The following is an 18,035-nucleotide window of genomic DNA, read 5'->3' as shown; positions in this document are numbered from 1 at the left end:
GTGAGGACAACACAAACAGGCAGGCCCAGAGTGAAGACAATCTCCAACTCGTCCGAGAGTCGAACCTGGTACTGCATGAGTTAGAGCCAGTTAAGATAATCACTTTATTTATTTATTTTATTTGTTCTATCTATCTGCTTCTTTTTATTTTTCGCGGGCACCGAGTGACGAAAATCTCCGACTAGTCTGGGAATCGAACCCAGTGAGCTAGAGACAGTGAAGTTAGCCAATTTTTATTCATTTACTTCTTTATTAATTGTATCTACCTGTTTCTTTGTCATTTTTCGTTATCAGGTTTTTGCGGATGCCACATGACATCTTTCAAATTCCATCGATAAAATCTTCACTCATTTCTTTTACTTACAGGGAATGGCCACTCCCCTGAGCTACCGAGCCTGCTACCACTAGCCCAAGAGCTGCGGACAGTTGAGGTAAAACCGAGCTGGGTGACGCACTGGTATTCGGGGGACGGCAGTTTAAATCACCGTCCTGATTAAGATTCTCCCAGATTTCCCTAAATCGCTAAGTCAAATGATGGGCGAGGGGGTGTTTTGTTTGAAAGAGCATGGATAATTTATTTCCCCGTTCCGATTCTTCCAATGTTCTTGTCGGCACAGGATGTTAAACCCTAATCTCCTTTCCTTACTTTATTTGAGGTAACGGTCCAGTCTGTCATTCACATTCAGGTCATTTCAAAAGTTGCTATAAGATAAGCTACGATGACAAATAATGGAAGATCCACTTATCAATAAAACAAATGTTTATTTTCATATCTAACCATCACAAACATTAGAGCAGCTAACGAGGTCACGGGTTTTCTCAGTGTAAGACCGCAGTGGGGGCAAACACCGACAAGTGTGTAATGAGGGAAACGTAGACTATCGTCCTTATTTCCTCTGAATGCACGACTGATGCGACTGACCAGCATCATGAGGGGACACGCTTTCTTTTTTGTCTCCGGAATACGACGGAAGATTAGAGCTTAACGTTGAGTCGACGATGAAGTTATTAGAGATGGAACACAAGCACGGATTCGAGAAGAATGGAGTATGAAATCGGCTTTTCAACTGAATCCTCCCGGAGTTTGCCTTCAGTGATTTAGGATAACCACGGAAAATATGTGGGTGGTCGGACGGGGATTTGAACCGCCGTCCCAAATGCGACTTCAGTACTTGATCACTGCGCCATATCAAATAGTGTACACAGATTCAGAGATATCTGGAGATATTTTCTGTGCGCCAAAATGAACTTTCAATCATTTTGAATATGGGCCAACTACAAATAATACACACAAAAATACTTTTCGTAGAAGCATCAGTGATCCAGTTCTGGACACATTCACATGGATCATTTAGAGGCAAGCACGCGAAACTGTATGAAGTGAAAAGAATCATTGTAATTCGCTGTAGAAAAGCCAGTTATTTGACTAGTACCGGTAGGAGCGGAGTTCGAACCTCTGTCCGGCCATCCAGGTTTATAGAAATAAGACAGCCGATTTCCTTCCGGTTCATGCGATATCCGAGCTGATTCGCAGATCCTAACACCCTTATCGTCGACGACACAATAAGCCGCAAGCCCGGTGTTCCTTGTGTCTAGAATTCAGCTCAAACGCATTCTGGAAACGTGTGGTGTTCCCATAAAACCATCATGGAAGTCACTATAGAATAGTGTTCCATAGTTGGGACCACGGAGAAGAAGTACAGGATGGGTCCCATTAAGCTTTATCTACTTGGGCCAATGTGGGCACCCAACTTTATAGGATTGGTTAAAGAAATACGGAGAGGTTCTGTTTCTGCACCAGGGTTGAAGAACATGATTCGGAAGTTCGAATTAACTCTTGAAATGGAAATTGTTCCTGGGAATGAAGGGCGGCCAATTGCGCCACAAATTGTTGAAGAAGTTGCTGTTGTCATAGCTGAGAATGTTGGAAGTAATGTGCGATCTTCAAGCAGTTCACGACCTGTGTCACGACAGCTGAACATTCCATGTTCCACCACTCGAAAAGCACAGCGAACCGTATGATACCGTAACCGTTCAAACTTCAAATTACTCACCAACTTTTGCCATGTGGAGCAGAATTCGAGTAAACTTTGCTCTTATGTTTCTTGCAAAGGTTGAAATTGACGACATGTGGTCTTAGAACATTTTGTGGAGTGTTGCAGCACACTTTATCCTCACTGATGCAGTTGGCAGTGACAATTGTCACATTTGGGGATCGTTACCGCCAACGAAAGTTCATGAAGTTCCCGTGCATAGTGAAAGTGTCACAGTATGGTGTGGCTTCACGGCACACTTCATAACTGGTCCACTTTTTTTTTTTTCCCACAAGTGATCGCTGCTCTACGGGAGAGAGGTGCTTTGTATTCAATCGTTTTGATGCACAACGGAGCTCCACGTCACATTGCTCTTGAGCTCACTCGGCTACTCCGCAACACATCAGCAGAAAACCGAATCATTGGCCGATCGTTCCAACTTGCTTGGCCACCAAGATCACAAGATTTGAACAGTGTGATTTCTAGCTGTGAAGTTACCTGAAGGACAGCGCTTATCAACGGGCTGAAGATGAGCATAGCGAAGGAGGTAGCCAACTTCCCACCTGAGATGTTTCGGGCAGTAGTAAGCGAGCGGTATGGTGCAGTAGTTAGATTGGAGTCGCATTCGGGAGGACGATGGTTTAAACCCGCGTCCGGCCATTTAGATTTCGGTTTTCAATGATTTCCCTACATCGCTCCCGGGAAATTCCAGGATGGTTCCTTTGAAAGGCAACTATCGATTGTCTTCCCCATCCTTGACACAAGCCGAGCTTGTGCTCCATCTCTAATGATCTCACGTCGACGGGACGTTGAGGCTTGTCTACCTTCCTTCCTTCCTTCTTTCGGACAGCAGTAGGGCGCTCTCTAGAGCGGTTCCAGGTTGTCGTTGATGCAGATGGTAGTCACAATGTGAAACTTTTGTAACCCGGATCACAAACATTGTACGTAATTAACGAATGTTATCCCCTCATGTAGAAATTAAAGGTTTAGCCGTTATTTTTCTTCCACGTGGCCTTACAAATGTTTCTACAAAGTTTCATTGTCCTACGTTCGCTCGTTTTTCATGGGGCCCTTTCAAGTCGCGGAAGTTTGATTATAACCACCCTGTACAGGAAACGAACGAGAAGACTTATGACAGCACCCAAGTGGTACACAAATATGCTCGTATAGCTTACTATCAAAAAGCAGAAACTTAACCTACTAAAAATAATTGCCAGTTTTCGATGTACAGTCTTATCTCATTCGCATGTTCCTTGTTAAGTTCATAACAACAGTGTAATGTTTCAAATGGTTCTGAGCACTATGGGGCTTAACATCTGAGGTCATCAGTCCCCTAGAACTTAGAACTACTTAAGCCTAACTAACCTAAGGACATCGCACACATCCATGCCCGAGGCAGGATTCGAACCTGCGACCGTAGCAGCAGCACGGTTCCGGACTGAAGTGCCTAGAACCGCTCGGCCACCGCAGCCGGCAACAGTATAATGTATGTTACCAACATGCAATCAGAGGAATTCAGCTTCTCGGATCGTTCGCATTTTATTCGTACGAGAAAAATCATGACTTTGGTACAACGAAAAAGTCTTTCACCATATGAAGAAAAATTTGTTGTGACGTACTACATTTGTTTTGAAAATGTTACACTGTTCTAATAATAGAATGGTGACAGACAGTACGTTATAAGATTTGTTTTTAATTGAAATAAAATGGCAAGGTAATATTATTGTTGCATGGAGGTTCACTATTGCTGATTATTGCCGTGAACATTAGCGAAGACGAGTGTGTGTGTGCGCGCGTGTGTGTGTGTGTGTGGGGGGGGGGGGGGGGGAAGTATATTCGAGATTTCACGACAAATGGTCCTGGGTAGCCTTGATACAATCAATATCCACGACATGTCCCTCCCTTTCTTCAAACTAACACTGAACTGATACCCTAACCTTGTGGCAGGGCGGTATTACAGTTCGGTTTGTGAATACCATTTCTTCCTAGGGCAGGGGTTCAATTATTCCCTGCGTGTCTCCACTCCCACTACCTCCGCTAAGTGTGCTCGTGTGCGTCTGTGTGTGTGTGTGTGTGTGTGTGTGTGCGTGTGTGTGTGTCTGACTGAATAATTTCTCAGAGTTATCTAACAATATTATAAGGTTGTTTACAGGAATTCTGGTATACTGACTGATAAAATAAACAGAGCGCTCTAGAAGACAAAGGAAGATACAACAGACGCTGCTTTGGTTTCACGCCTGTTCTTCTCAACCTCCGCCTTCCATTAAAAATGAAGCGTCGCGTGATGCTATGCTCGCCTGTCTGGGAGGAGAAAGTGGCGGGAATAGATCCCGCGGCGACACGCGACCTTGGGTGTGGTCACAAAGTTGGACGAAGACCCACGTTCTGAAACACTGGCGCGGCCTTGCATTGTGCTGAGCCAAAAGGAGAGACAAAAGGCACACTAGAATTTCCAGTCAACGAACTTCCTGTGCGAAGCACGTGACGCAAGTCAGTGGAGGACAAGCTAAGGCTCTTTACTTTGAGTTCGAGCTAGATGTGTTTCGATTCTCTGTTTTTCATGTCACTGCGTTTACATCCTACTGTGGCCACCTTCGTGGCGCTCACTTATCTGTCTTAATCATTGACAATTCAAAGCTATGTACCGGCTCGGGATACGAATCTGGTCAGAATGCGGTACGTACAGTCTTTTCGAAGATGCTGTCGAACTAGCATGTTCGGGACGATCGACATAGCGCATAACTTGACTTACGACAGCCTTAGAATTCTACCGAACTGAAGTTATTTGACTCTTAGCACAATATACATTGTATCAATAACACAAAAATTGTGTGTCGGCTTTCGGTATTTGTGAAGATTGGTGGAGTAACAGCTGTCAAGCTACAGCTAGGACATAGGAGTGGGTGCGGTGGAGCACTACTCGAGAAAAGAATGATGGTAGCTTTGTGCCCTGGCACTCAAAATTAAGCTATGAAGTTAGCATACACGATTAATTCGACAAGAGTGGAAGAATTCCATCACAATCGGTCCATGTAGGTTTAGGTATTACCGCCGCGCGGAGTGGCCGCGCGGTTCGAGGCGCCATGTCACGAATCGCGCGGTCCTTCCCGCCGGAGGTTCGAGTCCTCCCACGAGCATGGGTGTGTGTGTTACCCTTAGCGTAAGTTATTTCAAAGTTAGTTTAAGTAGTGTGTAAGGCTAGGGACTGATGAACTCAGCAGTTTGGTCCCTTAGAAATCCACACACGTTTGAACATTTTTTTAGTTATTACCCGTAACTTTCCCAACTCACATTATTTAAAGAATAAAATGTTCGTGTATAAAACAGCTTCAAACGTCTGATTACTTTATGAATGAATTAATGTAAGAAATGTTTGGCGTTAAGTATGTGAAACCTTTATCGCTGAACACACAACACCCTAATTACTAGTTTGTTGCATAAGTTCGTAGCGTTTTTGTTTTGTATGTTCGTATTCCACATCTACATCCATATTCCGCAAGCCACCTGACGGTGTGTGGCGGAGGGTACTTTGAGCACCTCTATCGGTTCTCCCTTCTATTCCAGTCTCGTATGGTTCGTGGAAAGAAAGATTGTCGGTATGCCTCTGTGTAGGCTCTCGCTCAAATGGCTCTGAGCACTATGCGACTTAACTTCTGAGGTCATCAGTCGCCTGGAACTTAGAACTAATTAAACCTAACTAACCAAAGGACATCACACACATCCATGCCCGGGGCAGGATTCGAACCTGCGACCGTAGCGGTCGCTCGGCTCCAGACTGTAGAGCCTAGAACCGCACGGCCACTCTGACCGGCGTGTAGGCTCTAATCTTCTGATTTTATCCTCATGGTCTCTTCGCGAGATATACGTAGGAGGGAGCAATATACTGCTTTACTCCACGGCGAAGGTATGTTCTCTAAACTTCAACAAAAGCCCGTACCGAGCTACTGAGCGTCTCTCTTGCAGAGTCTGCCACTGGAGTTTATCTATCATCACCGTAACGCTTTCGCGATTACTAAATGATCCTGTAACGAAGCGCGCTGCTCTCCGTTGGACCTTCTCTGTCTCTTCTATCAACCCTATCTGGTACGGATCCCATGCCGGTGAGCAATATTCAAGCAGTGGGCGAACAAGTGTACTGTAACCTATTTTCTTTGTTTTCGGATTGCATTTCCTTAGGATTCTTTCACTGAATCACAGTCTGGCATCTGCTTTACCAACGATCAATTTTATATGGTCATTCCATTTTAAATCACTTCTAATGCCTACTCCCAGATAATTTATGGAATTAACTTCCCGTTGCTGACCTGCTATATTGTAGCTAAATGATAAAGGATCTTTCTTTCTATGTATTCGCAGCAAATTACACTTGTCTACATTGAGATTCAATTGCCATTCCCTGCACCATGCACCAGTTCGTTGCAGATCCTCGTGCATTTCAGTACAATTTTCCATTGCTACAACTTCTCCATATGCTACAGCGTCATCCGCAAAAAGCCTCAGTGAACTTCCGATGTTATCGACAAGCTGGATGCTACGTGTTTTTTAATCGATTGTCACTTTTTCTTCATAGTTCACTGTTGCTACGTGAGATCACGTATTATCACTTCGTCATTTCGGCGTAGTGAGTGGAGCTGTGAACGCTAGAAAATGGAGTGCCAAGTGGAGAAATCTGAACATTTCCGACATATTCTTTTGTTTGAGTTCAATATTTGGGTGACAGCAGCGAAGGCAGGCAGAAAGATGTGCGCCGTGTGTGGGGATAATGACATTGGATGGAACACAGTGAGAAAATGGTTTTCTAGTTTTGAGGAGGATTGTTGTGACATTAGTGCCTGTCCACGTTCAGGAAGACCTTCTGGGTTTGATGATGATCGTTTAAAGACATTAATCCGCAGCTACCCACGTCTGTGTACTCGAGAACTGGCAAATGTGATGAACTGCGATCATTCCACCATCGTGAGACATTTTCATGCAATGGGGACGATTCAAAAATGGGATGTACTAGTACCGCATGCTCTGATTCAAAATCACAAAAATCAGCGGGTGCCCACATGTGCATCTCCGCTCGCTCGTCATCAGGCTTATGAACAACATCGACCATCCCCATCCTGTCTTGCTACTGGTGACAAAAAAAATGGTGTCTTTATCATAACATAAGGTGAAGAAACGGATGGCTGAGCCCAAACAAAGCAGTAACGCCCCGTACAAAGACCTGCACCCATCCACAAAAGGTAATGTTATGCATCTGGTGGAACAGCAACAGTATGGTGTACTACGAATTGTTTCCCTGAGATGTAACCATCACTGCTGACATTTATTATCAACAACTGAGGCGTCTTCCAGACGCAGTCCAAGAACAACGACCAGGAAGACTGCGTGAAGTGGTGCTACTCCACGGTAACGCCCGCCGAGCATTCTGCTAGACTGACAAGAAACACTATACAGGGGTTGGGTTGGAAAGTCATTCCGCAACCACCTTATTCACCTGATGTCCCGCCCGCAGATTTTCACCTTTTCTGCACTCTGGAGAACAACCTTAAGGAACTTCCTTTCCGGATAAAAATGCGCTTCGAACATGGCTCGAAGAGGTCGTCGCCTAACAACCAAGTGATTTCTACAGTCACGGAATCGAAATGTTACCCCAGCGTGGGCAGACTCTTGTAGATAGTGAAAGAGAATATATTATTGACGACTAAGGTCTCTGATATGTGTTTCTGTTGTGTTCACTAAATTTATGAAAAAGCGCTACGACCTTTTGCACCAGCCCAATATGTTGATAATTTGGGCATTGTGTTTATGAAAGCTAGCTTTTCATGCATCTCAATGTTTATGACTTCGCATCTTCTGAACTACATGTCATGCGATATCATAATTTTGCAGATACATTGAAGGGTATATGTGGAGATTGTGTGCAAAACGGGTAGCCAGTACAGTTAATAGAAGAGCAAAAATAAATTTAAACGTCAAACCTGACGCTGAAGTTTTGTTGTATGAAGAGGAAAAATATAGTAAGCAATAGATTTAATTCTTTTATTATTTTACCGGGGCTTTCCATCGAGAAAAAAAATTAGAAAAGGTTTGAAATTACGTGTACAGTTTATTGGAAGTCTCTACGTGCGCTCATTCTGAAATACGGGATGAATATAGGCTTCCTAATTTGCACGCCGAGCTGTCTGAGTCGTGTCACATACACAACTTCTAACTTTAATAGAAGACTTACTGAGTTTACCTTTAACGTCAGATTATACCTCTTAATGAGTAGATTATGAGAGCATTTTAAATTTTTAAAATCGGTCAATAAGTATAAGGAGTACTGAAAATCAATTTTTTTTTTTTTTTTTTTTTTTTTTTGCTCATGGAAGCCATTAGATAGACAACCTGCAAATACAGCGTTGTGCGTTTTATAGTCAGATCATTATACACCCTCGCTAGAACCGGAAAGGGGAGAAATAATTAGTAGAAATAAGAGATAACACTTCTGTAATGGTTCAGAAGTGAGGTGCACAGTGATCCAGTTTCATTATGCAGAGTCCGAGCGTCCCTCATCTATCGAGCAATACCGGTTCTCCCTGTAAGCTTTACGACGCCCACCTTATTCGTAAAATAAAGGAAGCGCCATTTTTCAAAAACGACTTCAATAGATGAAATCGTTTGAATTCCGCATGCGACATCCCTGGATTCTTACAATTGCTTCAAAAGAGAGAGAGAGAGAGAGAGAGAGAGAGAGAGAGAGAGTGGATTTCAAGACCACATTGACGACAGTAGATGAAGGATACCGCAAACAAAAGTTCTCTCTCTCTCTCTCTCTCTCTCCCTCACTCACACGCACGCATACACACACACACACACACACACACACAAGGGTGGTCTATTGATCGTGACCGTGCCAAATATCTCACGAAATAGGCGTCAAACGAAAAAACTACAAAGAACGAAACTTGTCTAGATTGAAGGGGGAAACCAGATGGCGCTATGGTTGGCCCGCTAGATGGCCCTTCCATAGATCAAACGGATATCAACTGCGTTTTTTAAATAGGAACCCCCATTTTTTATTACATATTCGTGTAGTACGTAAAGAAATATGAATGTTTTAGTTGGACCACTTTTTTCGCTTTGTGATAGATGGCGCTGTAGTAGCCACAAACGTATGGCTCACAATTTTAGCCGAACAGTTGGTAACAGGTAGGTTTTTTAAATTAAAATACAGAATGTAGGTACGTTTGAACATTTTATTTCGGTTGTCCCAATGTGATACATGTACCTTTGTGAACTTATCATTTCTGGGAACGCATGCTGTTACAGCGTGATTACCTGTAAATACTACATTAATGCAATAAATGCTCAAAATGATGTTCGTCAACCTCAATGCATTTGGCAATACGTGTAAAGACATTCCTCTCAACACTGAGTAGTTCGCCTTCCGTAATGTTCGCACATGCATTGACAATGCGCTGACGCATGTTGTCAGGCGTTGACGGTGGATCACGATAGCAAATGTCCTTCAACTTTCCCCACAGAAAGAAATCCGGGGACGTCAGATTCGGTGAACGTGCGGGCCATGGTATGGTGCTTCGACCACCAATACACATGTCATGAAATATGCTATTCAATACCGCTTCAACCGCACGCGAACTATATGCCGGACATCCATCATGCTGGAAGTACATCGCCATTCTGTCATGCAGTGAAACATCTTGTAGTAACATCGGTAGAACATTACGTAGGAAATCAGCAGACATTGCACCATTTAGATTGCCATCGATAAAATGGGGGCCAATTATCCTTCCTCCCGTAATGCCACACCATATATTAACCCGCCAAGGTCGCTGATGTTCCACTTGTTGCAGCCATCGTGGATTTTCCGTTGCCCAATAGTGCATATTATGCCGGTTTGCGTTACCGCTGTTGGTATGACGCTTCGTCGCTAAATAGAACGCGTGCAAAAAATCTGTCATCGTCCCGTAATTTCTATTGTGCCTAGTGGCAGAACTGTACTCGACGTTCAAAGTCGTCGCTATGCAAGCAATTATTATTAGTGTGAACTTTATCCAGGTGGTAACCGATCCCATCAACAAACGGAAACCGAACATTTGGATTCTGGGGCACCTGAACTGTAACGATAATGGGGAAAATCGGTGTTGTGTAGTAAACAATCAGGAAAGAAATTCACATACATTAGGACCGTCAACACCAGCACCCTAATTCAACCAGGCAGACAACACATCATCATATAACAATTACATCAACAAAAGATAGAGATACTAGCCCTTCAAGAAACAAGCTTCACAGGCGAGGGCAGTACAGATTACAGTAACTATCTTATCTTCGAGAGGAAAGCAGACAAGCAATTAGGAAGACAATGCCACTCCACTCTTGAGTATGGCTTTCGTCGTAAACAAGAATATGGTCGACTCAACCACAAAAGCTACATCCGTAAATAATAGTATCACGACAATATGCGTGCAGTGTGCGTATAAGAAGTGCATGTTGACTAATGCTTATGTTCCTACATACTTGGATAACATGAAAGATCATAAAAAGGATGAACAACTTTGGACTAAACTGGAAGAGGTCATGCTGAAAATTCATCACGAAGACAAGATTCCAATGCATAACTTGGCGGAGAAAAAGAACAACCAAAAACGTTTGGCAATTTTCCAGCATATACTCCTAAAGTCACCAACAGAAATGGATCTACACTCATTACACTGTTTCAACAAAACAGTCTAGAAGTCGTTTAGAGCTTACTGAGGAAACGTCTCCACAAGTAAAAGACGTGGAAGTTGACCATACAGTTGCTTGATGAATATCAAATGGAAAATGTGGCCATCACATCCATTCACAGACAGTAGTGCACGACGTACATGTCCGCAGTGGTCCGAACGTCGACTAGAATCACTGTCTTGTACGCATCATAGTTAAATCTACCCCAAGAAGAACAAACTACAAGAAAAAACAGCTTCAGAAATCTGACACAGAAAGGATCCAAGAAATTAATAGAAAAGAGAAAAGTGAGAAAGAAAAAGCAGCCACCGAGAATAGTTACACACCAATTTCATACAGAAAGCTCAAAGGAGATTCCTATACACATGCACCCAGAATCTCAACCACCTATCGAAGATGAAAAATCTACAAACATATTTGTAGAACTGAAAACAACAGTACAACTGAGAAACACGGCATCACAGTGGAATTGTTGAAGCATTTACAGGCAAACACAGTTGAGTAGCTTACACAAATCATCACGGATAGTCAGCACAAAGTAAAACTGCCAGAAGATTGGACATGAGGACTCATCCGCCCACTACACAAAAATGTTAACTGTACAGACGTAAATAACTACAAAAGGATTTCTCTCATTCAAGTTGCAGACAAGATATTCTCGGCACACACAAGCAATGGGCGAATAGCAAGTAGGCATCAATCCGGCTGTTTAAGCACAGAACTGATCCCTAACCTTAAAACAGTATTGAAATATAAGACAACTCGAAACAATCGTCTTACACCGACCTCAAAAAGTCATATGAGTCGGCTGACCGATAGCTTGTATTTGACATACTAGGACGGTAGGGGTTAGATCCGAATACAATAAGCCTCATCAATCAAACACTCACGGACTCGAAGTTCAAAGTAAAGTTTATGAGGTAAATATAAAAGCCATTTGAATTTAAAACCGGCATTCGTCAAGGAGACTGACTGTTGTCAGTTCTCCCCAATTTCATCTGCGATAAAGTCTTTAGAAAACGAGAAAAACAACTATAAAAACAAAATCACTGGGAGAATACTAAATGTCGACGAACAAAAGATTACATGTACATCTCTTTCTTAGTTTTCGAATTCAGTTTAGCGATACTACCTTACAGTGAAATCACAATACTCAGAAGTCCTCAAGGAATACGCTGTAAAAGCTGGCCTACAAATCTCTTCTGAAAAAGCTACGGTGATCTGCACTATATTTAACATCCATAAATTAAACACGTAGTATGCGAAATGAATGGGGTCAGACACTTCAAGTGCCTCGGTGGATAATAGAAACAATGGGATTAGAAAATAAAGCACAGAGAGTTCGATTACACACTTGCATGTCCATGCAAGGGTCACATTGCAACACCGTCATCAAGCCTGAAACTCTGCACACAAGCGAAATTTTAATTCTCAACAGAAAACTCAATCTGCAAAACATTCTGAATAAAAAACAGAGAATTGTGACGAAAATTATTAGCCCAGGAAAAAATAGAACGGGCACTTACTGAAATCCCGTAAAACAACAAAGAATTTGTCAAACCTGGTAGTAGGCATTAGAAAACGAAGATTAAAGTTTTATAGACAGGTTCAAAGACTCCCAGCACTGACGACTTCACACTAGAATATGGCCGGCCGGGGTGGCCAAGCGGTTAAAGGCGCTACAGTCTGGAACCGCGCGGCCACTACGGTCGCAGGTTCGAATCCTGCCTCGGGCATGGATGTGTGTGATGTCCTTAGGTTAGTTAGGTTTACGTAGTTCTAAGTTCTAGGGGACTGATGACCTTAGAAGTTAAGTCCCATAGTGCTCAGAACCATTTGAACCACCACTAGAATATGATGTACATCTGAAAGTTAAAGTGTATACCATGTACCCAACAAGTTAACAAACACCTTGAGATCGCTTGATAGAAGCAGTAGCAGAAGTAGACAGAAATCGAACCAAGTGGACTGAAGAAAGAGAGAGAAAATGAGAACCACGTGTTTTCCGACCTCCATTTAACATCAGGTTCTCTTCAGACCTCATTAAGGATGGCTTTGGTTTGCATAAGGCAGATGTCTATCGTATTCCTTGTAGTTGTGATATGTCATATATTGGTCAGAGCACTAGAATCGTGGAGGAGCAGTAAACTAATCATAAGCGTCACAAATGCTTACAACAGCCGAGCAAATCGGTTATTGCAGAACATATTCTTGGCGCCGGTCATCCTATGGAATATAATACCATAGAGTAAATATCTCTGGAGTGAGCATTCACATGCGCAGAACAGATTTCGTGTTGTCAACATACATTGCCGGCCTGGTCACGTGTTCTCGGGACGTCGTGTGTTTGTCCGTATAGCGCCCTGTATATTTCGAAAGTCACAGCATCCCTAGTACAGACGGATTCTTTTCGTACGTGTCGTGGATTATTTATACATATTGCGAAGACATTTTAACAGTATCCATTTGATACCGGGAATAAACAAGCTACGTAACTTTTAAGGGCAAGTGATATTGCATTCAGCTTCTTTGCTATAGGTGTCACAGTTCAGATGCACTCGATTTTTGGTAGTTGTCGGTATGATACGGCACTTTATAGTATTACAGAGCCTGACGTACATTTTTGCAGTGATAGTCTTGCAAAACGACTTGACAGTACGCTAGTACTTTTGCAAGTGTCCGAAAAACACCAACTTTGCCTCACATTAGCGATTATGTCCCCGCTAATTCGTCCTTTTTTTCTTCTATTTCTGCGTATTTATTTTCTCGTTTTCGCGACCTAAAGCACAATTTTTCTTACTGATGACACTTTGAAGTGTTTATTTTACGCATTTTACATACTTGCTCCCAGTTTATTAAATAAATAGTAAACTGAGTAAGAAGGGGGAAAAAGGCGATCGGAGAATAAATGTACTGTAAAACAAATACAGTTGGTCATGTAGCAGTCAACCCATATAGCACCATTAAGGGAAGTGGAAAGTGACACAAATGAAAGAGTTTGGGGACATGTTTACTAATATTTTACGCTTCTTAATCAAATGGTGACGCTACGGTCGCAGGTTCGAATCCTGCCTCGGGCATGGATGTGTGTGATGTCCTTAGGTTAGTTAGGTTTAAGTAGTTCTAGGTTCTAGGGGACTGATCACCACAGATGTTAAGTCCCATAGTGCTCAGAGCCATTTGAACCATTTTTCAAATGGTGAAGAAAATAAATTGAATGCAAAATACACCAAAGAAGATGAATGTGTACTTTGATTAGCTACACTATTGTGTACAGAGGGAAAGAGTTAATGCTACCTCACCGTTGTTCAGTATTTTTCACCATCTATAATTCTTAGTGTCGGTCAGGAGATAACAAATCCTCCACCATCAGTGGTGTGACTAGTCTTTTGGATTTTAGGGAGACTAGGCGGAGACATTACAAACCAAATCAGAGGTAATCGGAGTCCTCTGGCCTACTCAGTACCAAACTAAAAAATTGTATTTTAACGTGAATAAGCCGTCTGACGATGAACCGACCGGTTCCAAAGCGGTAACGGCGCTATTTATAAATAAATAGCATTATAAAAATTGGCTTGTTGCTATTACCTTTCCTGCAAGAATCAACCTGTATTTTGCACACAGCTACGGTCTCAAAACAGTTTTCGGCAAAATAGGAAAAAAATTCATTTCTCGTATCTTATAAATTTTTTTGTACGAGAATAACAAAATTAAATTCAAGAAAATAATTCTCTCATTACTGTCTTTTGTTTCTTACAAAACTACATTCTTGGTATCAGATGTTGCCAAGTTTACTATGGATTACCCTATATGTTAAATGAAGGAACGGCAACATCGTTGACAGGTCTCTCTGTTTTGCAACTGATGGCCGTAGATGATCTTTCAGATGATGTACGCATGACATACATCAGCAATGGTATTTCCTCTTTTGGATAAATTGACAATTTTCCAATTTTCTGCTTCAGAGTAAGTAGTTTTAATAGCGATTTCAGATGCATGAATATGAGACAGTGCTTACACCCCTTCATTGACAACGATGTTTCAAAACCTTCTTTAAAATCAAACAAGTAATATGTATGCATTGGAATTACTTTGAACGGGTACATATCTTTACAGTAGTGGACATCAGTACAAAGAATATGAAAGCAGTAGATACATATAAGACACAAACAATCATGACGGCATTACATAGTGTCTATCATAACACGCACAACAAAATAAGGTGTTTGTAGTTCCTGGATGGAAATCAGTAGTAGTAGTAGTAGAGGGGTTTTGTGGACGCACGACAGCAAGGTCTTCAGCGCCCTGGAAATCAGTATAAAGGCACTCACTGTCTTGTTGTAATACTGCATTGTTAGTACTTTGTCCAACCTCCCTTTTCATAATTCTCTTAGACATTGATTTTGTCAATGTTTGAAGTGTTGCAGTGACATTGTCGCCCACTCTTCTTGTATTGCACGTTTCAGCTCACATTCGACCTTATATTGCTTTCCGCTGTGATAAACACGCCTTGCAAGTATTAACCAAAGGTTTTCCATTGGGTTCATATCCGAGCTATGTGTAGTCCAGGGCAAGACATCGATATCTTTATCTGCAAACCAATTTTTGGCTGTAGCAGAAAAATGCACAGATACATTATCTTCTTGAATCATTAGACTTTCGTTCCCAACTTCCTCATACATCCTAAACAGTTCTGTCTGTAGCTATCAGTGTACATATTGCAGTTCAGTCTAGTGTTCAGTCAAGCAATGCATAATTTACCTTTAGCACACATGGATGCCCAAGCCATAACACTTCCACCACCAAATCTTCTGCTCATTCTTACCTGCTGCTCTGTTCTCAGGTCATGCCAGTAATACTGAAACCCTTCTGGTCCATCTAAATTAAATTTCTTCTCGTCACTGATAATCATTACATCCCATTCTAAAGTCCACGATGTATGTTTTTCAGCAAAGCCCAATCTATCCAGTTTATGTTTGCTTGTTAGAGCAGGTTTCTGCGGTCTTTTCTTGGATACAAGGTGTTAGTCATTTGACAAAATATGTCACGCACGTCTGGCAGCTACTGACAACTGTAGATCAGCAACAGGATGAGAAGAGTAACGGTTTGTGGTCCTTGCTTTGCGCAAAAGGAACCGTTCCGATGCCTCAAATTATTTTCTACTCAGCCCTGCTTAACGTAATTGTCAATCACTGTACTTGAACGGCTCGGTTTCTTGGCGGATTGACGATTCGAGAGTACCATTTCCTTGCATTTCCTTGTATACACCGATTTTTGCTTTGTAATCTCATGGTAACTGTTATCCTCGTGGCATTGTCACAGTCATGGTTTATGTACACAAGACTCACTGCCACTAACGGTTTGTTTCCTATCTGCTGTAACGGCACATACGCACACACTAACATCACCCAGCGGCGATCGCCTTTATATTGACTTCCACCCTCTACCATCCCTGACGCGTTCATGTCTTGGTATATACTGTGCTACTGACATCAAAATGCAATACCATTTGACGTCTTTTGTCAGTGTATTGATTTCATACTATTGCATATACACTTTGCAGAAATATTCCAGCCGACAATGTTAATTTACCTTCAACTATCCATTCCTTTATACTGATTTGCACTACTGTATGTACAACATCTTTAGTGTGCCACACGTCTTTGTACTAGGAAGACATCGAAGACAAATATCTCCTTTGAGAAACATTATTTGGAAAATTGTTGCAGGATAAATCATGTAAATCATCTCTTGTAGCTACAATAAACGTTGTCGTTCGGACTTAATTTTTTCATTGGTTTTAAAAGCGCGAAGAAGAAGAAGAAGAAGTCAGTGTAGGACGTACAAAAAACATCGAATTCACTGAAGTTTTGCTTGAAAATTTTGAGTAATTTCAATTATAGCATACTCTATCACATACAGAAGGGTACCCCGCATAGCAAAAGGTAAATACGAAATAATGCATTTAAAAAAATCATTAGACAGAAATAAAATTAAAATTACAGATGCTGTTTCATTAGTTTTCACTTTAATATTGGGAGAGTCAACAGTATGAATCAACTGCGAGACCGAGGAGGGGGCGCAGGAGTTAGACTCAAGTCTGCATTTGCGAGCACCGGGATTCATATCATCAGCCCGTCATCCGGATTCTGGCTCTCCGTGGTTTCCGTAAGTCTAAACGGTTCAAGACGAATGCCGGGATAGTTTCTTTGAAAACCACACTACAAATGCTCTTCCCGAATACGAAGTTCTCCGCGGGCTCTAACGACCTCTTAGTTGACGGACCATTAAACTTCACGGTATTCTTCCTTACTTGCTTGCAAACAACAAGTATAATGACTACAGACATAACTATCAAGCGTCGTTTAGAAATCTATATATACCTAATAACATTGCCGAATTACGTGCGGTCCCATGGTGTAATGGTTAGCACTCTGGACTCTGAATCCAGCGATCCGAGTTCAAATCTCGGTGGGACCTAACATTTTTAATTTTCCTTGTCTGTCTACAGAAACGGAAGAGTATCGACGAAACCAGGTAATCCTGCAAGTAAACATGTAATGCAGCAAAAAATGTGATGTAAATTCCAACTACGCAATTCCTACCCTATTTATGACATCTGACCACTACATCTAAAACCCGAATATCTTTGTGGAAATGGTCGTAGTTTCCATGTCACACGTGAAAAAAATCATGTCTGCTATGCGTGAACTTGTGATAAAGTGAATGTATTTTATTTCCAATGAAAGTTTCTTGTCCGTCTTGGATATGATATTCCAATGGTTGTAGAGACTGGACAGACAGAACTTACCTCCTGTGAGATGCTTGTGTTGTATTTTGCTTCATAGGTAGTAAGAGTATTCGTCTCTCAGGAATTTTTACAGTCTCTTGCACTCTCATTGGCAACTATGGGGCCTCCAGTCTTTCGGTTTTCGACCAGTTTCTCCAGACATGCTTTAGAATGTGCCAAGAGTCGTTCGAAGTGGGTGTGGGGTTGGGAACTCTAGAATGGCTAGAGCAGTTTCAATAAAATTTTGTGCAAGGATGATGAACCATTCATGCAAAGGAAATTAGTGTAACCATTCCTCAACACGAAGGTGAGGTGGTGTTAGGGTGCAGATGCTGGTTGATAATAGTGGTAGGAATAGGAAGGTGTGAGGAAAAAAATATTGAAAACTTTCTTTTTTATTTTGTGGTTGATAGACTGAAGGGAAGTTTGTAGAATGTTCTGGAAATTTTTAAATACAAACAGGATGCAAAATGATTTATTGCGTACAT

The 18,035-nt window shown here is 41.9% G+C and overlaps 1 non-coding gene across 1 annotated transcript; it reads left to right on the top strand.

Moving 5' to 3' along the window:
* The first annotated feature begins 17,165 nt into the window (after positions 1-17,165).
* On the top strand, positions 17,166-17,237 carry Trnaq-cug (transfer RNA glutamine (anticodon CUG)). Its single transcript has one exon. It is a non-coding gene; the product is annotated as a tRNA-Gln (tRNA).
* Positions 17,238-18,035: the final 798 nt, after the last annotated feature.

This window comes from Schistocerca nitens, chromosome 2 (genome assembly GCF_023898315.1).
Source record: "Schistocerca nitens isolate TAMUIC-IGC-003100 chromosome 2, iqSchNite1.1, whole genome shotgun sequence".
NCBI classification, from domain to species: Eukaryota; Metazoa; Arthropoda; class Insecta; order Orthoptera; family Acrididae; genus Schistocerca; species Schistocerca nitens.
The sequence above is the reverse complement of the archived record's forward strand: the minus strand, read 5'-3'. Positions and strand labels throughout refer to the sequence as shown.